The 23,178-nt window shown below is 43.9% G+C and overlaps 1 protein-coding gene across 1 annotated transcript in view; it reads left to right on the top strand.

Annotated features, from left to right (window-relative positions):
- ABHD2 (abhydrolase domain containing 2, acylglycerol lipase) overlaps positions 1-23,178 on the top strand; it is a 110,211-nt gene that overhangs the window by 28,035 nt on the left and 58,998 nt on the right. The window lies entirely within an intron of this gene.

Below are 23,178 nucleotides of genomic sequence, written 5' to 3'. Positions count from 1 at the left end.
TTGGAGAGCTGTCTTATCCCAACCGTGTCCCTGGAGCGCCTAACGAAGTTTCTTATACTCAGTGGACAGTAGCAGAAGCTCTTCCCTCTATCCCAGTATAACCTCTCACCGCCTCTGTTGGGTGAATGATTCCCTTCTAAGAGGAGATGGGCAGCAGAGACACCTGAGAGTTTGAGCTCTTGCTTTGTCCTCTTTGGTTGTCTAGTTCATTTTCATGTGCTGTTACCCATGGGTGAAGAGCTGTGGGCTGCAGGTGTTTTGGGTGTTTGTGTACAGTTTGCTCGTAGTTGTAACAATAATGCCATGACTCCAAAAAGTTGCTATCAAGTCGAGAGAGACTTATAACTCCGTCATATTGCCTAACACCTGTGGACTGCCATGTACCATATAAATGTCATCATAGTAAATTTGGACCTGCCCTGCTGAAGGGACTTTACATTACAGTAGGCTCCACAACCATTATCAAGGATGTAGTGTTCTTAGCAAGCAGTGTTTGCATTGAAAACGCTCCTCTCTGAGGAGCGTGCACAGAATCAGTATGTTTTCAAAATTGTCCAGCATTTTTCTTCCATACTTAATTTAGATAATTCACTCATCTGGCAAGGAACATTTGCACCCGATTTCAGATTGAGTGGGACCCAGTTAGACCCAGTTCCCAGGTCTTCTCTTTGTAGAGAGCTTTTGAAAACCAAGATATTAAAAGCCCTACAAGATTATAGGCAGCTGAGTACACATTTCGAGCCAGCATTGCTTCCTAAGTAATTAGAGGAAGCCCTGGGAAAGTTGCTCCTGTCCAGGCTCTGGATAAACATCACGTAAGGTTTGATTCCACAATAATTGTTAAAAGTGTTCAAAAAAAAAAAAGAGCTGATTTTGGCAGGTTTTTTTTTTAACCTCTTTTCTTGTTTTTCTTTGAAAAATACCCCAGAGACATAAGTCCAACAGTTTCTCTTTGCTTTTTCCCCTTCCTGGCACTCTTTCTCGATGAGCCTATGGAACTGTCCTGGCGCTACGTGACCTCTATTGCGATTGCCCCCACCCTCCCTCCTGAGATGGAAGTGCATCCCTGGTCACAGTCTCCTTGGACCTCGTGGCTCTGGCCACTCTCTCCCACCACCCCCTTCATTAACCAGTTGCCATGCTCCTTCCTGGTGAAACCCAAATCAGGGAGAGGTGGAGGTCAGCCTAGGTTAAAGGCAGAGCTGGTGCATGTTTAGGACTTAGCTATGGTTTGAAGGTGGCTGTGAGAGGACAATTCCCCAGAAACTATGTACTTCCAAGACCTGTCCTGTTGAGCACAGGACCAGCCCTCCTAGAGCACGTTGGAACATTACTTAAAACAGCTAAATGCCAAACACCCACATTCTCTGACTTGATCGTGACAAATGATTATTAAAGGGCAAAAGGATTCACATTTCCCCTCCATCTTTTAACTAGGTTCTTATTTTTTATTTATACTCTTAATTTTGGGAAAAACTATATCCTGTGTTCACGTAGCATATCACCAAAATGTTTTCCTGTTACTCTCATCCACATTACTGCATTTAAAATTTTGAGTATCTCTCATAAGCATTATGCCATTTAATCCTCTTAACAACTTTGAGGTTAGATTCATTTTTCCTCTCATTTTAAGGATGGGGAAATGAGGAGTAACAGAGGCGGAGACTGGACCCAAGTCTGTGACCCCAGAGCTGGCTTTCTTCCTATCCACAGGGAGTGGGACAGAGACCTTTCTCAGGGTACAGGTGAGAGAGAGGAAGCCGATAGCAGTGAGGGGCCAGCCCACGACAAGAGTCTCTAGCAGGACTGGCCCCAGAGTGGTCTTCCGATTCCTGCATGACCCTCTTTCTATTTTAATCCCTGTCGGAAGCCAGTGGCCTTGATGTTCTTTCTCTGTGTGGCGTGTTTGTAACAGCCTTCCATATATTTGAAGCTGAGGGCAGGAAACATATCTGTTATGGGTAAAAGTGCTTCTCCTGGGACTTTGAAGATTTTTCTCCCAGAGGAAGCCTGTCTGCAGCCTTCACAAACAATCATCTAGGCTAGAAATGTCAGTTAATTGATTTACAACAAGCTAATGGTGTTACTCAGTAACCCTGACTGAAAGTGGCCAGTTACTATGACTCATGTCCGGAATCAGGACATAGTCTCTTGCTGTTCTGGTGTAGAAAAAAAAGTCGGTGAAAGGTGAACATCGAAAACCTGTTAGGAGAATAGGGATTTTTTCCCCTCCTTTCAGCACTGAAGTCAGTTTTTAAATCTGTTTTGAGATCACCTATCTAAAGATACATTAGAAGTGAACCTTTTAATGTCTGGAAGAAAACTTTTCTAAGATGGGATGATATGTCTCTTGTTCACTTAGCAACAGATCAATATTTACCTAGCAATTCCTTTTTTTTGTTCTCAAGAAGTGTTTGCTTTCAGTGAAACAAGCAAACTAAAAGATCAAATCAGTATTTAGAAAATGTAGTTGACGATACAGATCTCCGTTTTTTCCCGAATAAAAAATTTAATGCATATTCATTTTTTTAAATGGAGAATAAAGTGAAACATACAAAAGTCTTCTGTAAGTCTCCTCCTCAGAGATTCATATCATTACTACTTTGGTCATCACCCCTGTGGGGTTTTTTCTGCTGCAGATATTTTCCCCCAACAAAATCAGGGGCATATATAGCATTTGGTAACCTGCTTTAACACTTCGTGTTCCCTGGGAATGTTCCTGGCGGTCCAGTGATTAAGAGTCTGCACTTCCAATGCAGGGGGTGCAGGTTCAATCCCCTGTGGGGGAACTGAAATCCCACATGCCTTGTGGCGCAGTCAAAAAATTTAAACAAAACAAAGCACTTGATATACCATGGACATTTATCCACGCTGCTACTTATCTTCTAATATTTGATTTTTAACAGCTTCAGAATTATGTCAACCATTCAGATTTCCTAATGGCCGCTGGCAGCAGTGGTGTAGAGAAAAAGGCTTGGTTTGAAATGTAGATTAGGATACAAACTGAGGTCTTCTTCTAAACTAGCTGCAGAACCCTGGACCAAGTGACAGGCCCTCTGATCCTTGGTTTCCTTGTGTATAAAATGAAACAGTCTTACAAAGCTACTTCTCATCATGAAGCTATGATAGGAAAGTACTACCCAAGACAGCATCAATATTCTTTTTATTTATACATGTGGCAGACACCACGTAGACTTCTAATACCCCAGCTTTTTGTTGGGGGTGAATGACTCAGTGACTAGAAGTCACAGAGCCATGAAGAGGGGAACATTCTAGAGCTGTGCTTTACATATATCTCTAGTTTTAAGCCATGAAGAAAAGGTTGAGTGTTTCTGATGGTAATTCTTCAACTGTAATGCATGAAAAAAACAGGGCTGATTAACCCCATTATTCTGGCTGTGTATACTGCCTCTTTTCCCATTCTAACTCACATTGAACCATCCCAGTGTGGCTTGGGAAATGGGTTGTGCTATGGACTGAATTGTGTCCCTCCCCAAATTCATATGTTGAGGCCCTAACTCCTGATGTGATGATATTTGGAGATGGGACCTCTAAGAGATAATATGGGTTAAATGAGGTCATACGGGTGGGGCCTTCATGATAGTATTAGTGCCCTTGTAAGAAAAGGAAGAGATACCAGTGCTCTGTCTCTACCATATAAGGACACAGCAAGAAGGTGGCCTTCTACAAGCCAGGAAAAGAGCTCTCACCAGGAATCAGATTGGCTTACACCTTGATCTTGGACTTCCAGCCTCTAAAATTGTGAGAAATAATTTCTGCTACTTAAGCCAGAAAAAAAAAATTAAAATTAAAATTAAATTAAATAATAAAATGAAACAGGTAGCTTTTCTGCAGTACCCTTTCAGCACTAACATCCTCTGAGTCTAGGACCACTGCATTGTCACCAAGCACCAGAAGAGTTTCCTGCAGGAAGGACCCTGGGGTTGGGGAGCCCTGGCTACAAGGTAAGGGCAAGAACCCAAAGAGAAGGATTCTCTTGTGTATCTGCCCTCTCCTAACTATTCCCACTCCCCTTGCTCTAAGACAAGGGAACACTGAATCCCATGGGCTTTTATTTTTTTTAAGGACTTTTTTGAGCTATCATTTATATATATTAAAATACACAAACCTTAAGTATACAGCTCAGGGCCTTTTGCATATATATTCACCTGTGTAACTGTCACTCCCTTGTGCTTTACAGGAGTGTCCCGAGTCACCTCCCTGCCTCTGCCCCACTCTGTCACAATACCACTTGAGTTGGGTTCTTCAAGCAGGCCAGCACCCAGGGTGCTACAGTGTGACCCCAGCCTACCTGGCCCGCCTTACCACTCATGGCGTTCTCCCATTGCCTGTTAAGTGCCTACCCCTTAAGTGTTCATCCCTGGCTCCCCCAAATCCCTTCTTTCTCTCTCCACCAAGATACCTCCTTACCCTGTAAGAGAAACTTTAAATAGCTTCAATTCTGAGAAAATTTGCCTGACTTACTCCAACTCCTCTTCAGCCAGAATGAGGCCCTCTTCCATCTTCCTACCCGTGTTTCCCCAGCATGTAGCTTCTGTGTCCATTTAGCACATTTCATTTTGTTCTTTAGGGATCTGTGTCTGTCTCTTTTCTTCATCAGTGGAGTACACGTACCTCCACATCAAGAGCCATACTCTTGACCAGACAGAACAGGTTTCCTAGCAATGCCAGATCTTTAAGTATAATGCCGTTCTGTCTCTCGTTTTCCATAGACAGGTGTAGATGAGGGATGTTCCCATTTTGGTGAATGCCACGTGCTCAGGCGAAAGAAACCACACTGTTTTCAGCTTATGCAATCAGTGCTGCTCAGGGGCACTCCAGGGAATCAGGTGTACCTTCAGCTCTGATCAAGTTTTGTTTATTAGGAAGTCACCATGCTGTCTCTGAAAGTAGATAGATTGGTTGTTTGGTCTTAAATTAAGTCAGGGCAACCCCAGGTCTATGCAGAAAGGCAGTTTGCAACCTCTGCCCTTCCCTTGTATTTTCCATCACCAGGTCCTCATTAGAAAACGAAGACAGGAAGCAGGTGCCCCATCTCTGGAAGCCTGCTATTAAAATGTATATATTCCCCGTGGGAAGCCAGGCTTCTACTTTTTCACTCATTAGCAGACCTGTCAGTATGGGTCATGGTATAGCTGAAGATGAAGGCATTTAGGAGGAATGTGATGGAGCACTTAGCTAATAGACAAGCCTAAAAGCAGATAGCTGAGGTGTTTTTATTGGATGCAAGAGACATCTGTGAGTCCCTACGGGGTCTGGAGAAGGGAAGCAGTGTGATCAAAACCTCAGCCACATGTTTGTGGGTCCTTTCTTCCACAGAGACAAAAAGGTAATGGGTTTCTTCTGCAACCAGCTGCCACCGGTATTAATAAGAACTGGATGTTATTATTCTCTGTGAGTTTGAGAGATACCTGAAACTTGAAGAAGAGGGTCACACCCATTCCAACACCAAGTCAAAAATAGTAGTTGACTCACCTATGCCATGGTGCCCTTTCTGAGCATTTCCTCTTTGAAGCTGCTTCGGACACTGATAAGAGAATGGCAGAAACCCCATGACCTTTCCATGGATCGTAATGGGTTCATCTTCTGTGCTTTTTTTCTGTTTCTCTCCTCACTCACCAAGAGTGCAAACTCCAAACAAGAATCCTATTGAAATGTTGTTCTCATCATAATTAGTCCACGTTTTTAGCTTCCTGCCAGTGGTCCTCCGTTAGTCTTGATTAATGAACATTTGAAGACCTACTTCTCTGAGACTCCATTGTTGGGAGGTATTTTTAAAAGGTCATTTTTAAAACCTTTTTCATTGTGAACAAAATTTTTAGGGACTTCCCTGGCGGTCCAGTGGTTAAGACTCCAAGCTTCCACCGCAGGGAGTGCAGGTTCGACCTCTGGTCAGGGAACTAAGATCCTGCATGCCACACGGCACAACCAAAAAACAAAAACTAAAACTAAAATGTTATTGGTTTCTGCACAACTGTGCTTCCTAATTATTTCTTCTCTCAAGCAATACCAATTCCCTCTCTGTTGCAGTCATACACATTCCCTTCCTAACAGTAATATTCATTTTTCTTTTATGTACCCCAAATAAAAGCCTGATTCTATATATAAAATTACTATATATATATGTATATATATGCAAGATACACTATTTTTGTCCTAATTAGAAGTACTCAACAGAAAATCACTAATTCAGATCTCTCTGATACTGCAGTATATGGAATTATTTTCCAAATCTAAAGAGCAAAGGACTCCGTATATAAACTCCTACTCCCTTTCCCATTTCCTTCCTTGCCTCCTTTTTATTTTACTGTCTATTTGCAGGCGCAGTGTCACAGGGGAAGCTAGGGCAAGGGTCTTGGATATAGACAATTGGTGTTTTCTCAGTCTTAAATAAAACACCATGCAAAAGCAGCTTCACACGTCCCCTTCCAGTCAGATTGCCACCCCTAGGCCCCTCCTGGGTAGAAATTCTGGAGCCAGCACTGCTTATTTATAGTGAGTTAAAGTTGAAAAGAATTTGATTATCTTGGGCTTAAATTCTTAATTCCCTCTTTTGCTCCCAGAGACATTCCAAATCAGATTTAGATCCTTTCCTCCTTGGCTGAACACTAAAGCTTTGTCCTGTTTATAGGATAATCTCCTAATTGCCAAGAGTCTTAATTCTATTGACCTGATTTTACCCATTTTAAGAACTGTGCAAATATTTCCTTAGATGCTTGTGGTAAATCATTAACAATTGATAAGTGGATCTGTAGCGCTCTGGTGAGCTTATTATGTAAGCACCAGACCTTCAAGCACATTTTTGGGAAACTTACATTGCAAGAGAGTTCTTGAAAGATGAAAGACTCAGAATCATCTCTGTTGAGACTGATTATTGATGGTTAGCCTCAGTGAGGACACGTTCTCAGGTGACTTCATCTTAAAATTCCTTGTTTCTGATGACATGGCCCAAACCAAAGCGGTCAAGGTGAGAAAGTTGAGAGTTGTTAAACCTTGGCTACCGTCCTCTGTTACTAGGCTGACCAAACATCCCGGTGTTCCCAGGGAACTTTCGATGCTAAAACCAGGGAAGTACCAGACAAACGGGGGTGCGTTGGCCACCCTCTGTTACTGTCTTCTGCCATCAGATGGTGAGGTTTTTATAAGGGGGTATGCATTAGGGGTAGGTGTTCAGTTCGCCAGTGGTCAGGTTTAATTTAACTCTTGGATGTTGCCCACCTGTACTGTCTCTGCCCTAGCAGGTCACTTATCCAAGAGGCCAGGAGGAAAATGCTACCGTCTTTGAGGCCTCTTGTATTGAATTAAGATGAGCAAGCTGACCCTGTGGAGAAATTCATCCACTTTCTCTAACCTTGGTACAGGTTGTAGCTTCTTGTTAGAGACTCTGTGCCTTCATGCAGGAATTGCTGAAAGATCTAAAAGCTTCCAAATCCAGAATATTCAAGACTTCTTTGATTTAGTTCAGATGGAAGGCAGCACATCTCCCATGTGCCGTGCACTCCTTAAAGCAGTCAATTTCAGTTTCCAAAAACGTATGACCAACCTATTCCCCTGTTCATCATGCCTGAGTTTATTCTTCAGGGCTCTACCGTGCCTTCAGAAAGGCAAAAGAAGCATGTGCTACAGCTGATTCCATCACAACGGTGTCAAACCCAGCACATATGGATGGGCAAGTGGGCCTCTGCTCCGTGCAAGGCCGGTCCCATTGCCAAGTCACCCTCTCTTTCAGTCTTTCCCAGACTAGGCTCCAGCGACCATCTTTGTCCACCAATCATCCTTAATTTTGCTTAAACAACTTAACTAAATCCAATTTACTTTACAGGATTTGCCTGGGATCAGATCCACGTTTCTGGTCCTTCTCAATATGTAGTTGACTGAAAATCAATCCAATATCCAGGAGCAGGAAATGGGCCTCATTATCTAGAAACTCTAAAATTTCCAAGTGTAGCCAACTTTTATCAGTTTCTTATGTTCTACTGATCCTATAAATTTAGTGCTTACCAATTTTGATGTCAAACTAATCCTTTTGTCTGCCTGCTCCACGGCACGGCTCCCTTCACTATGACAGTACACTCGATACTGCAAAGCAGTATATGCTTTACTAGTAAAGTATAATTAAGACAGCAACTTGACTTTGAAAGTGTGTTCTAGAGGGTTAATAAATATGATTTTTAAACTCTAACTGCCCCTGTTGCCATCCAGCGGTGTAGAGGGTTAAGAGCTGACTGCAGTTTTACTTCATCTTTGTCTGAAGCAGCCGTGTGTGAAGCGACCAATTTTGGAAGCCCCCAGTTCTCTGCAGCAGCCTCAAGGATACCTTCTGAGCAAATGGAGTCTGTTGGGGGGACTGGGTTTTAGGATCAGAATCTGCTTGGTGGTTAACTCAAGGAAAGCATCTTCCTGGATTTCTAAGGAAATCTACCCCTCCGTGAAATTCTAGGAAGCAAAGCTTTTACTCATACAGAAAGCTGTAATCCTTCACGAATTGTTGTTTCACATGATTGGATGAGATGCCATCCCTGTTACCACCCCAAGTAACTGTCTGCCAGACTGAGCAGTGCCCTCTCTCAAGGGCTGTGTCCTCCTCAGAGCAAGCACTTCCTCTGCCCAAGGCGGCTGCCTGCGGTGCAGTGTCACCACAAGCCCTGGAAATGAGTCAGCCCTTGTGGCAGCTTGTGAACCACCCTAAATCTCCACCCCATGTCATTTCTAATCATAGAGTGAGGACTCTCGGTCAGCGAGGGTGCCTGGCGTCAAGTTGGAGGGCTTAATTTCTGAGGTAGACAGTAAGAGTCTATAATCCGGAGCATTTGGGAAACCTCCTAGCCTGGAGGTCCAGTGGTTGATCCCAAACCATCTCTGGCCTTGTGGGAACGGAGAGGTCCACGAGAAGCAGCAGGTTGTGTATTTTTCCATGTTTCCACTGAGTACTAATGCCATTGCCAACCAACCTGACTTTCCTGTTGACACGTGGCACCAGATTCTCCAGAACTAGTATTTTCAGCCAGATAACAAAAGCTTGAACAGTAATTCCTTATTAATATAAAGTGAGAAACTCCATGTTTGTTTGTTTGTTTAATTTCTTTTTCTTTTATTTTTTTGGCCGTGCTACACGGCTTGTGGGATCTTAGTTCCCTGACCAGGGATTGAACCCGGGCCCACAGCAGTGAAAGAGCCAAGTCTTAACTGCTGGACCACCAGGGAATTCCCCATGTATGTTTTTTAAACTTGAAATCTGCCAAGCCGTAACAGTATAGACTTTTCCTTCCTTAGCATTGCAATGAAGGATGATTCTTCTCAGTGAATACATAAATATGTATTTTTTAAAGTTAGTTAATATTTAGTAACCTGCTCTTCCAGTCTGTTCTCTGTGTGTATACCACACTCGTCCCCTCCCACACACACAGAACCCTTTTTCTCGTGTTTCCATCTCCTCTGCGCGTCAAAGTCCTCTTCGTCCCTCAGGGCCTCCCCACATCCTAGTTCTTCCAGCATTCTCAGACTTGCAGTCTTCTTCTGCCCCTTTGGCTCCTACCTAACAACAGGGATGTAAATGATATCTTTCCATGTGTGTATCTCTCTTCTGTATTCTGAGAGGCTTAAGGACAGACACCATCTTAAAATTTTCTTTATTCTCTATGGCTGCTACTTTGCACAGAGTCAGAGCACCCTAATGTTTTTAGGTAGTTTTGGTAGGAACCCAGGTGATTAAGTGTCAGAATGAGTAATTCAGGTAAGTGATAAAGGAGTTTAGAGAAAGAGGGAGATGGTACTATGGTGGCTTGGATGTTGAGGTCTTGTGTGATCCTGAAAGATGAGTTGGTTTGGAAAGAAGAGAAGATAGAGAGGTTGGTGTGAGCGTGAGCCAGTGAAATCCATCCTTTAAGCAAATGCTTCCGGTAGAAAACCGACTTTGCTCTCCGGGCCAGCAGTCTTCACCCACCCACATCTCTCCCCTTGTCCTGCTAACCTCCAGCCAGCTGGCCTGCGTAACAAGATGATGGAGTCCTCACCGACTTGGCATGTTTCCTCATTGTCACTGATGTGCCCTGACCCCACAGCCCCTCTGCTCCTGTCGCCCCACTTCCAGGATCTTCATTTGGCTGGACGTTGACCATCTCTCTTGCAATTCCCAAACATCTTCTTGGTGCTCTTTGTGTAGCCTTTGGACCTGCCGCCCTCTCTGCCCTTTGTTCACTGTGCCCTTGATTTTGTTTGCTAGTGTGCTTTGGCCCCATCACTAGCCTAGTCTCCATAGCTGCTTCCCGGCCAGCTCTTTGCCAGGTCCCTATGCCATGATCTGGTGTGACAAGAGCTTCTGATTACAGCAGAGAGCCCCAGGTCTTCAGGGGAGAAAGAGGAGGTCAGATCACATGGATTCTCAAATTCCCAGAAAGGAGGTGTTTGGACTTGATCCCACGACCACTAGTGGTGGTAGGAAAGGGAAGGATGGGACAAATTCCAGATGCCTTTCAAGGTAGAATCAATAGAATCAATCAATCAAATGTTGGTGAATAATGGAATGGCCTTGGGCATCGGGCGGGAAGGGCTGAATCACAGAAAATGCAGAGGTTACTGAGCAGTTGAGAGAAGAATAGAATCATTGACAGAAATAGAGAAGTCCAGTAGGGAAACTGCTTTCTTGGGGAAAGCTGTTTAGTTTGGGGCAGTCTGTAGGATGTACCTGTGCCCAGGTGCAAATGTGGCAACGGTGTGGCTTAGGTGTGGGCTTAAGGCCCGACATGCAGATCCCAGAGCGGCTGCCGGCGGGGGAGAGAAAGACAGAGGGGCAGAGAGAGCTGAGGACTGATGGCTGTGGCAGGTGAGGGTGTGAGGAAGAGCCAGTGAGCAAGCCAGAGATAGGCAGTCAGAAAGGTTAGAGGAGAGCCAGGAGCCCCGGCTGCCACAGAAGCTAGAGAAGGAAGGCGCGGCACGAGACAGTGTCAGAAACCATAGAAAGTGAGGAAAAATGAGGGCTGACCAAAGGCCTTGGAGCTCGGCCAGAAAGAAACAGGGATTTTTTAAAAAATGTTTTGGCTGCACCGTGTGGCATGTGGGACCTTAGTTCCCCGACCAGGGATCAAACCCGCGTCCCCTGCACTGGAAGCACGGAGTCTTAACCACTGGACCACCAGGGAAGTCCCAGAATCAGGGATTTTTGAGGGTGAGTTTTCAGTAGTAGGGTCAGAAAAGAAGTCAGCTCATAGAAACTGAGGGGGAAAAAAAAATGAATGTGGTAACCAAAGCTGAGAAAGAAAGGAAGGGGAAAAAATAGGAAGCTAGAGGAGAAAGTCAAATTGGATGAAGGTCTTCCTCAAGATTGGGAAGGTGAGTGCCGGGGCGCCAGGCAGAGGGAGAAGTTAGCAGCTGTTGCTCAGGGAGATGTGGAGCCCGGGCTCCGTGGTGAGACCACCTGGACTCAAATGCCAGCTCTGGCCCCTCCTGGCCAGGCCACTTCACCTTGCTGAGTGTCTGTTTCCTCATTCCTAAAATGGGCATAAGAGCACTTATTTCATAGGTTCAGTATGAAAATAAAAAGAGACAGCAATGGGAAACGGTTTATAGGCCGCTTAGCATGTGTAAGACTTCAGTAAGTATAGCTGCTTTATTGTAGCTATTTTCATATTAACATTGTTAGCTAGATCAGTTATACAAATGACAAAGGGCATCATGTACACCAAGTTCATACAAGAATATTTGGACATATATAAGACCTCGGTGGATAAGTGGGTAAAGGATATGACTAGATAATTTCCACAAGAGGAAAGACGAGTAATAAATACCAAATAATGTTTAGCCTTGGTAGCAATGAAACTTTTAAAAATGGAGTATTGTTGGATACTCAGAGGAAAATCTGGCAATATGATCAATATGAAATTAAATTGGACACGGCATTAGTCAAGATAGGCTAGTTTATGCCATGGTAACTAATTACCCCTAAATCTCAGTGTCTTAAAACCACAAACATTTATTTCTCACTCCTGCTACATGTTTACTTTAACCAGCAGGAGGGCTCTACTGATTGTATTCCCGCTAGGACCCCAGCTGATGGAGGTGTCATCTCCATGTGTGCTTCCATGGCCACCACGGAGGTGGGAAAAGGGCTGAGACAACTCACTGCTACCCAGAAGGGACCCTCAGTCATTTTCTTTCCCATTTCGTTGGTTAAAGCAGGGCTTATGGACACGCCTAACTTCAGGCACACAGACTCACCCTGTATCCAGGAGGAGGGAGTATGATGGTGACCACAGCCGCTGACTCCTATCAGCTCAACCTCCTCAGTCTGTCTCTCCGCACAATCCCATTGCTTCTGCCTCAGTTCAGGGCATCATCAGGTCTTGCTTGGACTGATCCCATAGCTGCACATCTATTCTCTACCCTCTCTATACCTTGCAGGCCACCAAGTTGTCTTCTAAAGCACAAATCTGGTCATGTCATGCCCCTGCTCTAAGCAGCCTTGCTGCTTCTCTCCCACCCACATGCCTTGTGTTCCCGACACATCAAATCACTCCACATTTCCTGATACCCTGTGTTCTCTCCGGCCTGTGTCTCACACTTGTCATTCCTTCTACCTGGAATCCTTCCATGCCTTTACACAGACTCCTTATTTGAGAGAACACAGATACCACCCCTTTGAGGAAGCCTTCCTGGTTATCGTCCTCCACACTCGGAGTGAGTTGTTGGTTATCTCACAGCATCTGGGACTTCCATTATAGAATTTACATTCATCTGCATTAAAATTATTTACTAGTTGGTATTCCATGATAAATTATGAAATAACTTACTATTAACAGCAATAACAACAAAAATAACAAATACCATTGTCTCTTGAGTGGCTACTATCCACCAAGTTCAGTGATTTCAATATATTTTATTTCATCTTTAGAACAACCCTGCAAAATGGGTGTTATTATTCTTCACTTCTACCCTCCAGTTTTTAACTAATAAGTAAATGCAACTCAACAAGGTGAATTGACTTGCCCAAAGGTGCAGAGTTATAAGAACTGAGATTGGACCCTGGTCTGTCTGACTCCTTAGTCCTTGTTGTTTTCTCTCTGCCATGTGTCCTCACTGCCCAGGATCATGTCCAGCACACACTAGGTGCTCCATAAATGTTTACTGAGCAAATACATAAAGACACAGATCATAAATAAAGGAGCAAAAATGTTGATTCCACTGCTATGAATTTAACACAAAGAAATCATTTAAACAAAGAGAAAAGCTAACAGGCTTGATTAACAGTGGCAGATCGAACACATGTTTATCTTCACCTCTTCTTGAATCCCCACTAAAATGATAATAAGGGGAAAAAGGCACAAATTCTCAAGAACATAGAGAATAGGATAGGAGAGGGGAGAGTGGAAAGCAGATGGACAAGTAGAAACTAACTTAGAGGAGCAGAGACAGCTGAAACCCCAGCCTACAGAGTGAGAACTCTGCAAGAGTCAGGCTGATTTGAAGACTCAGGAGCGAGGCATCCCTGAGGATGGGGCGTGAAAGATGTCTGAAACCACGAAGACTGGTGGAGAGTGCCCCATTCTCTTCCCATCCCACACAAGCAGGTGACTGCCCTGCCTCCGCCCTGGCAGGAGACTGGCACATTGAGAGTGGGAGTGAAGCGCCAGGCCACAGAGTCTGTGCGTGGAAAGTCCCAGCCATGACCAGGTTCCCCATGGAGGTGGAGGGACTCCCCTCTGGGGAAACTAACCTGCCCAAGGGAAAAGTCCCAAAGACTGCTATTTGGGGGTCCTGTAATAGAGCGGCTGGAAGCCACAGATTAACAGGCCCGGCCTATGTAGACAGATAGCTGGGCATCAACTCTCCTGCCATAGAAGCAGACCACCAAGAGTTGCTGGACATGTAAGGAAAGCCTTGAACATGAAAGGCAAAGATATAAAGCAAGCAGATGAAAGGAAGGGGAGGAAACACAATGGAGGGAACCAAAGTAAACTGGAGAAAACCTGTCATGAGCATACTCAGAGGGAAGAGAAGATGTACATCCTTGTGGCAAGAAGAATTGCATCGTTCAGAGAACAGGAAGAGCTTTTGGAGCACAAATGGAGAAGATTAATAAAGAGACTAGAAGATTAAATGAAGATCTCTTCCAGCAGGTAGAATAAGAAGTCCTTATAGCTTAATAACAGTAACAACAAAAATAACAAAGAAAAGTGGAAGAGATATTAGAGGATCAGTCCAAGAAATCCAATATCCAAATTGTCGTAGTTCCTGAAAGAGGCTAGAGCAAGTGAAGGGGAAGAAATTATCAAAGAAGTATCCCAATAGCTATCCCATAAGTATAGGATCTGAAAACTCCAGATTGAAAAGAACTTCTGAAATCCTAGCCCAGAGAATGAAAAAGACCTAATAAAGGCTCTTGTGAAATTTTGGAACACTGGCACTAAAGCAAGATCCCAAAAACTTGCGGAGAGTAAGGAAATAGAGCACACACAAGGACACTCAATGGCAGACCAGAAGCTGAAGGACAGTAGAACAAGGCCTTCAAAATCCTGAGGTAAAACGGTTTTTAACTTGGACTTATATACCAGACAAACTAAACCTACTGTGAGGGTAAAATAAAGACATTTTCAGATATGGAGAGTTGGTCTCAAAAACGTTTTTTTCCAATTTACTTTTTCTCAAGAAGCTAGTGGAAGCCAACTTCCACCAAAAGAAGGAAGTTAGCCAAGGAGTGTGGCCATGGGGTCCACAACACAGGAGAGAGGCAAAGGGGCCTCGCAGGATGGGGGGAAGGGGAGCCCTTCCAGAGGGAGCAGGCACAGAGAGCTCCTTGAGCAGTGTCTCCAGGATCAAGCAAAACAGGTGATTGTCTGATGTCTTTGACTGTCCAGTGACTTACAGGTCCTTTAGAGTTTGGAAATAAGTTGGTGATTGGTGCCAAGAAAACTAAGCTAATGAGGAAAAGATAAAAGTGGTAACCTGAGGGAAAATGAAGAGTCCTACAAGAAAAATACAATATGTGACTTAGTTGTGACTGATATTTACATAGTTATAATATAAATGCTGAAAATTAATTCAAACATGTTGCTATAACAATATTGAAAAGAATGGGTGGGGTGGTGGAGAAAATGCATGTTTTGGGGTGGTATAAGAGAGTAGGGACAACCAACAGAGTTGAAATACTTGTCTTTCAGAAGCAGGAATTGGGAGTAGAGAAGGGTAAGGAGGCATCTTGTTGGACTTTTTTACTGTGTTGAAAAAAATGAAAAAAATTCTAGAAAGGTAAAAACGAGACGTGGAAAGATATTCTACCAGCGTTGTTTATTGTAGTAATAAACCTTGGGAACAAAAGGATCCCCAATGGAGGCAGCAGTGGTATAATGCAGGGCGAAGAACGTGGGTATCAGGTCAGAGATGTGGAGTTCAAATGCAAGGTCGACTGCCTGCTGGATCTTTAGACACTGTTTCCTGGTGTGTAAAGAGAGGTCCTGATAATACATGTTGCTGTGAGGGGTAAAATACATTATGTAATGTGTCCATAGAAGGTGCCAGATAAATGTTTGCTCTCTAAACTATAGCTAATAAACAGGTTAGAATTTTGTGCAGTCATCCAGAACTTAGTATTATAACTATATGTAAAAACAGGGAATAAGTGAAAAAAACAGAGGACAAAATTATATATCTACATATTGATATACCAATATTATAACTGTATCAATACTCTATATTCAAGTAGATACAGGTAAAAAGGAAACAAAAGTGAAAATCGTTTCATAAGGGTTGTGAGGATATAGATGATTTTTATTTTGTTTTTTTGATGATTTTTAAACTTTTGATTTCTTCTAGCTGTTTTAGATTGATATGAAATAAAACTGAGGACTCTGAATATACGTTTCATCCTTCATAGTTTTGAAAGTCGTTTGTAGTTCATTGCTGATAATAGGTATAAGCAGTGACACCAGCCATTGTCTTTTGAATCTGTCCTTCATGTGTAAAGAGAGATGTGCTTTGCTTTAGCAGAACTTTCTAGAATATGCTTATCTGTATGATTTTGTGATGCTCTCTTGTCCTGTGGACAAGTATGAAGGTTTGGTGCCTAAGTTGCTGTGAGTTTTCACAAGGATGGAGTCGTTGACTATTTGAGGAAATATTTATCTGTTCTCACGTCATAGCAAAGGGCTGCCATTTCAACAGGGCTAAACCACAGCCTTCAACAGTGGCTTCTTTCAGCCTTTTGGAACTGTGTTCCTCTTATTGAAAGCTCCAGGGCAGCTGCATCATTTCCTTCCTTTTACATTTCTCCTCAAGAAGCAGTGTCTGCATTTGCCAGTAGTTCTCTCATCAACCAGCAGAGTGTATGACCTTGTTCTGTCCTTCAGTGTTGCCCTTGTAGGCTCTGAGGTTTATCAGAGTAAATTTATTATAGTTACACATATCATAAACATCCTCAATTCCTGGATTGAGGAATGGATTGAGCTTATATTTATATTTATTTTTAAAAGAAAGGTTACATTCCCATGAAAAGATTCCCCCAGACATCATCAACCAATGTTTCCCTTCAACCAATGTTTCCAGTTTCTTGACTATTTTTCCAGACATATTTTATGCAAAAACAATTACACACACACACACACGCTTCTTTTCCTTTTATTGCACAAATGGTAGTATTCTGTATACTCTTCTGCATTTTGCTTTTCTTCATGAAATACCACCGAGGGATTCTCCCATATGAATGTAGGAAGAGCTTCCTCCACATATGTCTTGACTTCTTAGTATTCCACAATGGACCGTCATTTGTTTAATTAGTCTGCTAGAGGGAGGTTTCATTTATTTCCAAACTTTTGCTTTCACAATGCTGCAACAGATAATTTTACATTTACATCATGATGCACACGTGTCTGTGTAGGATAAACTCCTGGAAGTAGAATTGCTGGGTCAAAGAGGATGCGCGTGGAAAATTGTGTTAGCTAATGCCCTCAGGGCTATCCTCACAAGCACCGGGAGTATGAAAGTGCTGTTTCTCCCAAACCTTGCTAACAGAAGGGGTTCTCCTACATTTTTATATCTGCCAATCTGATAAGCAAAAAGTATTTTCTCACTGTGGTTTTAATTTGTATTTCTTTTATCAAAGAGGCTGTGCATCTTTTTTATATTTAAGAACTGTTTTTATTTCCTTTTCTATTAACCTCCTATTGGTAGCCCCTGCCCGATTTTCTGATGGTCATTGGTCTTTTCAGAATCACCTGAGAGAGCTCTTTAAGTACTAGGGAGATTAGCCCTTTGTGGTATGAGTTGCAAATATTTGTTCTCGGTTTGTCATTTGTCTTGTGACTTTGCTCATGGTGGTATTTGCCATGCAGAATTTTTTTTAAACGTTTGCATAGTCAAATCGTTGGATCATTTCTTTTGGCTTCTGGGATTTCTATTTTCCTTTGAGAGGTCTTCTTCCTTGTACAATTATTTTAAAAAACACCAAACTTTCTTTTGGCACATATATGCTTTCATTTTTTACTTTGAAATGTTTAATCTCTCTGGAATTTGTCCTGGTGTGAAGTGTGGCTCCAACTTCATTTTTTTCTAGATGGCTACCCTTTGCCCAATGCCACTTATTGAACAAGTCATCTTTACCCCATTTATTGAAACACCACCTTTTTCTCCTGCTAAGTTTCCTGGATGCATTTAGACGTATTTCCAGTCTGTTCCATTCTGGTGATAATCCTGAATATATACCATAAGCAGATTTGTAGCTTTTTAATACGTTTTACTCTGGGCAGTGGGGTTGGTTCTGCTACCCCCTCACTACTCTTCTTTTTCATAATTTCCTTGACTATTACAGCTCGTTCATTTTTCCATATGAACTTTAGAATGCTTGTTTAATTCCAGATATAAAAATCCTGTTATTTTTACTGTGTCTCTGTGACATTTATAGATAATTTAGGGAGAACTGGCATATTTGCGAGGCTGAGTTTTCCAACGCAAGCTCGTTTGTTCCGGTCTCCTGAGCCCTAAAGAGCTTTATACACTTCCTTCTTATCCCCTTCTCGTGACTGTGAACTCCTTGGGAACAAGAACAGAGCCAGGTTTTGAGTGTGGGGCAGTAGTAAGGATATATATAATTACTGACAATAGAAGCATGTTTTTAATTAACTATTTTAAGAACCATCTTTTTTCTAATGTCATTGTTTGCCATTTTGTGAATTATTTTCTGCATATCAAAGAAAGGCAAGATATGTGCCCATGTTGAATGCTAACATTTTAATTCTTACAGTAATCTCTTGATTAAAGTGTTCTTAAAAGGGGCATTCCATGTAGATAATCCAGGAACCTCACATGTAGCTATTCCAGTTCCTCCCACACTAGGAATAGTAGCAGATACGATGTGATATTTCAGCTCTTATCTTCCTGCCTAGCCCTGGAATAGATTTTTGAGGTGATCTTGGCCTGAGACGTGGCCAAAAAGGGTTGGGCAAAGAGCAGACCACTGACATTTCTCTGCGTGTCCTCCAGACAGAAGAGGGCTGAGCGGGGAGACAGGGACAAAATGAAGGTGTTCTGTGTGCTGTGCATCACCATGCGCCCTGTCTGGTCGGCAGAGGCAGTTTTTTCAAATCCATGATTTAGCGATAAGAAAGGTAAGGCGGGGGAACAGTTTAGCATCTTGAGTGCCAGACTCCAGGAGCTGTGATGTAGTCCCCTAGTTAGGTAACTAATATTTGACTGGGTCTTTGCAAGACTAGTTCTTTAATGTATGGTATTTTTTGGTGGAACCCTGGAGCCTCGTAATAAACTACGAGCCCACTTAGAACATAGTGTCCAAACCAGGTTGAGATATACATGAGGAGAGAGGACTGTGCTTCCTCCCTTCTGTATACAGAGGACTGTGACCAGAGCTAGATGTGCAGGAAGATTGGGACTTCCCTGGTGGCCCAGTGGTTAAGACTGCACGCTTCCACTGCAAGGGGCGCGGGTTCGATCCCTGGTCAGGGAACTAAGATCCCGCATGCTGCATGGTGCAGCCAAAAAACAAACAAACAAAAAAAATATGCAGGAAGTTAATGGGATCAGAGACCTTTAACATGTGAATGCAGTTCTGAGGGGTTTTAACTGGTTTTCTTTGAACTTTAAAATTGAGTTTATTTTTCCTCAGAGCAAAAAATGTGTGGTTTCTTTTTAAGTGGTTTTATTGTCACTCATGCGCTTGTTCTTGCTAACATTTGCGTTTCATGGCTTTCACAAGGTACACAATGGGTCGTAGATGGGCCAGTGTCCTGTATTTATTTAGAAACCAGTCTCAGGAACAGAAGCTGATTTCTCTCATTTCCTTAGGCCACTTTTGGTCATTTCAGGCAGAAACAACCCGCTCTGCACTGGAATTTTCCTGTGCATCATCCTGCAGTTCAGGAATAGAGCATCTAACAACAGCAGTTTTGAAAATGTAATGTGTGACAGCTGTGAAGAACTGTTTACCCCCGCCCCGTGGGGAAAATGCTGTGTTCAAAGCGTATTTCTTTCTTTCTTTCTTTTTTTTTTTTTTGATGTGGACCATTTTTAAAGTCTTTATTGGATTTGTTACAGTATTGCTTCTGTTTTATGTTTTGGTATTTTGGCTGCGAGGCATGTGGGATCTTAGCTCCCTAACCAGGGATCGAACCCGTACCCTCTGCATTGGAAGGCGAGTCCTTAACCACTGGACCGCCGGGGAAGTCCCCCAAATCATATTTCTGATGAGCCTATTAATGGGTGTTGGGGAAGCTGAATATGCCACTTGACATTTTGAGATAAAAGGCCCAAGGTGTTTGTTTCCAAACCTAAAATGATGAAGTCCTTTCCCAGCCTCAGCCTTGCCTCCCCAGCAGGACTGGTGTCATGTGATGCAGGGTCTCCTCCACCTCTGGCCTCCTGCAAAGAGGGGGCTTCCAGGGGCCTGTGTCCTAGTGGAGAAGGGTGAGGCCCAGTGTTGTAGGCACACAAAAGACCATCTGGCTTCAGGCCAGCCAGGCTGGACAGGGGAAGAGAGGCCACGAAGGGAACCAAAGGGATCTGTGGTAGGAGCAGCAAGAGTCCTGGGTTCAAGGTCTATGAAGGGGAGGCTCTGGCAGTTCAGGATCCAGGATAAGTATCTACAAACTGTTCCCCTAAGTCTAAAGAGTTCTGCCCCTTCCCTGCTCCCTCACCTCCTCTGTGGGGACACAGGCTTGTCCACACACACACACACACACACACACACACACACACACACACACACGGAGGCGGAAGTCAATTTTCTGACTTCCGGAGCTGCCCCAAAGCTCTGTTCCCAGTATTCCCCCCACCCCAACCCCCTGCCCCACTGATCCTTGTCCTGATTAATTTATTCTCACTCATTAAAGTAGGTAAAAATGCTTCCCCAAACCAAACATCTCTTGCCTTTCCAGAAGTACCTCTAGCCTCTTTATCATCACTCTTCTGGGTCTCATTATCTTTGGGGAGCTATTCAGTATGAGTTAACATTCTGGCCCCATCTTGAAATAATCAATGTGAATATCCAAATTAATTACCCTCCAGATGGATCTCCTGCAGAAAAAAACTTCACTAATCTAAAGAAGATGGTTACAGTTGTGAAAAACATGTAAAATCAAAGAAATGTTTTTTTGTTTAATGTACGTGAAGAACACCAAAGACAAGTTCCAACAAATTCAGTTATCAATTTGGAAAAACATGATTTAATATAATATTCTGCCAGTTGATCAGACAGAAAAGAGCAGGCACAAAAATGTTTAATTGTTGTTCTAACTTGTAGTTGAGGGAGTTGATGGGTCTCGAGTGTGGCGTGGTAAGAAAAGCTCTGGACAGACATCAGAGATCTGTCCTCTAATCCTGACTTTGTGATATCAAGCAAGTCAAGACTCTACTTTTCTCATCTGTAAAGTGGGGGGGCGATATCGTTGCTCAGAGGTATTGTGAAGATTGAGAGACGTGACCAGCCCAGTCCTTGACTCAGAGGTTGGTTGCTCAGAAACTTGCCCTCTCTGAGAACCTTAGACTTCCATCTTAGTCAGCTCAGGCTGCTATAACAAAATACAGTAGACTGGGATGCTTAAACAACAGATACTTATTTTTCAAAGTTCCAGAGGCTGGAAAGTCTAAGATCAAGGTGCTAGCAGGTTTGTTTCCGGGTGAGGGCCCTCTTCCTGGCTTTGCAGATGGCCACCTTCTCACTGTGTCCTTGCATGGTGGAGAGAGAGAGAGAGAGAAAGAGAGAGCTCTGGTCTCTCATCGTCCTCGTATAAGGGCACCAGTCCCATCACGGGGGCTCCACCCTCATGACTTCTTCTAAGCCTGATTATGTCCCAAAGATCCCACCTTGAAATATCATCACATGCGGGGTGGCGGGTAGGGCTTCAATATGTGGATGTTGGGGGGACACAAACATTCAGTCCTTAACACTCCCCATCATGTACTGAGTTAAACTCGTGCTTCTCAGCCTCGTGATTGTCTCCCCATTACCATCCTCCCATCCTGCCTTTCTGCCCCCATTGCCCACTCCTTCTCACTGTGACAGTAGTTGTCTGTGTTTCCCTCATGCGCTTCCACCCCCAGGTTGTGAACCCTACAAGGTCAGGCACTGTGTCTTGCTAATCTCTGAATTTTATTGACTCAACATGTAAGAGCCAAAAGAAAACATAGGCAGAGGCCAGCTCAGTTCCGATAATGTCTCTGGTTTGGTCCCAGCTGCCAGCCACGTGTTCCTAGAGGCATTCCTCATCCGTGTGCTCACTCTCCAAACAAATCTCTTGGTCTGAGTAAATCTCTTCTCAGTGGACAAATATTTTTCCTGAAATGGAAAATTTGTTTTTCTTTACCTGAGGCTGTGCTTTGAGTAGAGTGGAGGGCCTGCTGGGAAGGGGAAGCTGAGGAAACATCCTGAGCCCTTGTCTCCTAAAGAGTCCCAGCACCTGCTCTGACCCCTGGCCGGCATCTTGGCTCAAACCCAGGGAAAGACATTATCAGCCACTTGAAAGTGAGGTTCTCAGGAGAGAAATGGGAGCAGCTGTGAGGCAGCGCTCTGTGGGGCCGACGCAAAGGGAGCTTTTCCCTTGGGAGGGCTTCCCAGGATGACATGACCCCTCTGCTTTCTGCCCATCACTGAAGTGTCCCTTGGGCTTGGGCTTTGCTGAAGGAGAGGGAAGCCGAGGGCAGACCCGTGTCTGTGGAGCGAACCTCTGTGTTGGGAACAAAGTCAGGGCCATGGGCTGGTTGGGCTTCCAGTCAAGTGCTGAGTTCCCAGATGCTGACAGTCGAAAGTCACCAACCCTTGAGAAGGTGGCCGCTCATTTTGCCGGATGACCTATTAAACCTCAAGAGTGAGTCCTAGGTGAATCCCGGAGGTAGCTGTGGATGTCTGGGGGAATCCTGCAGACAGATGGCTCTGCACTGGGTGTTCCTTCTTCTGCCCAGTGCCTGGAATTTAGGCTGGGGATAAATTAAATTACTACTTTTTTTTTTTTTTTTTTTTTGCGGTATGCAGGCCTCTCACTGCTGTGGCCTCTCCCGTTGCAGAACGCAGGCTCTGGACGCGCAGGCTCAGCGGCCATGGCTCAAGGGCCCAGCCGCTCCGCGGCATGTGGGATCCTCCTGGACCGGGGCACGAACCCGTGTCCCCTGCATCGGCAGGCGGACTCTCAACCACTGCGCCACCAGGGAAGCCCACTACTTTTTTTAACATTACAATATTTAATTATTATCCTGATATTCTTTCTAGTCTTCAGTGGAGTTGTATCATATGTGACTTAACTTGTATAGATCCAAGTCTTTACACCAAGAAAGACACACACAGACACACACACACACTTCCTTTGTGCTGGCCCCTCAACCGGCCTCTCCACTCAGACAAGTGCAGGCCCCATGGTGTGTGAGCTGGGAGCCTCACATCCCCGCTGGTAGTGCCAGGGCCTGTGTGCCTCTCCTGCAAGAGGGAGCATCGTGCTGCATCCTCTCATTTAAAGATTTGAGTTTGTTTTTTTTTTAATTTATTTATTTTACTTTATTTTTGGCTGCGTTGGGTCTTCATTGCTGTGCGCGGGCTTTCTCTAGTTGCGGCAAGCAGGGGCCACTCTTCGTTGCGGTGCGCAAGCTTCTCATTGCGGTGGCTTCTCTTGTTGCGGAGCACGAGCTCTGGGTGCACGGGCTTCAGTAGTTGCAGCACACAGGCTTAGTAGT

Source organism: Delphinus delphis, chromosome 2 (genome assembly GCF_949987515.2).
Source record: "Delphinus delphis chromosome 2, mDelDel1.2, whole genome shotgun sequence".
NCBI lineage: Eukaryota > Metazoa > Chordata > Mammalia > Artiodactyla > Delphinidae > Delphinus > Delphinus delphis.
The sequence above is the reverse complement of the archived record's forward strand: the minus strand, read 5'-3'. Positions and strand labels throughout refer to the sequence as shown.